Here is a 610-nt window from a genome sequence, read left to right as displayed (position 1 = left end):
GATATAGGTTATTTAATCAGCCACGACCAGCTTAAAGGGCATGGGAGCTGGGGTTCTTAGGTAATGAGCCACTTCAGCACTAGAGGAAAGGAGGTTTCCAGGAAAGTCAAGTTCTTTGAGGAGGAATTCTGACAGTGAGCTTCACAGTCCTCTTCCATTGGTTTTCAGCCCTCTGGACTCTGCGTGACTGCTCCAGGAGAGGGCTGAACCCACCCCATTTGCAGGCAAAAAGTGTGACTTGTATCTTGGGAGCTACTCACTTTCAGCCAAAGACACAGCAATGTCAAGTTATATGGATTTTGAGGAATATTGGGTGAAAACACTTCACATTTCATCCAGTACTAAAAACACTCTAGTTTCACTACCTCTTGAGTTGGAACAGCAGCATTTCTTTCCTCACTGAGCAACATGTACCTCAATTGGCCTTCTTCTGCTGCAACCCTCTTTCCTGAGGTACAAACTCTCTCCCCTGGGCCATTTGTTGGGTTCTTTTTCCACTATTCAGACACTAATGTCAAGTCTGATACTACCTGCAGCTTTAGGGTAATATATCAATAGTGACTGATATCTTCTCTGTGATAAAGTAAGGGAGTACACATACAGAATAGAA

Source organism: Mastomys coucha, unplaced genomic scaffold (genome assembly GCF_008632895.1).
Source record: "Mastomys coucha isolate ucsf_1 unplaced genomic scaffold, UCSF_Mcou_1 pScaffold21, whole genome shotgun sequence".
In the NCBI taxonomy this organism is placed as follows: Eukaryota; Metazoa; Chordata; class Mammalia; order Rodentia; family Muridae; genus Mastomys; species Mastomys coucha.
Note: the sequence above shows the minus strand (reverse complement) of the source record.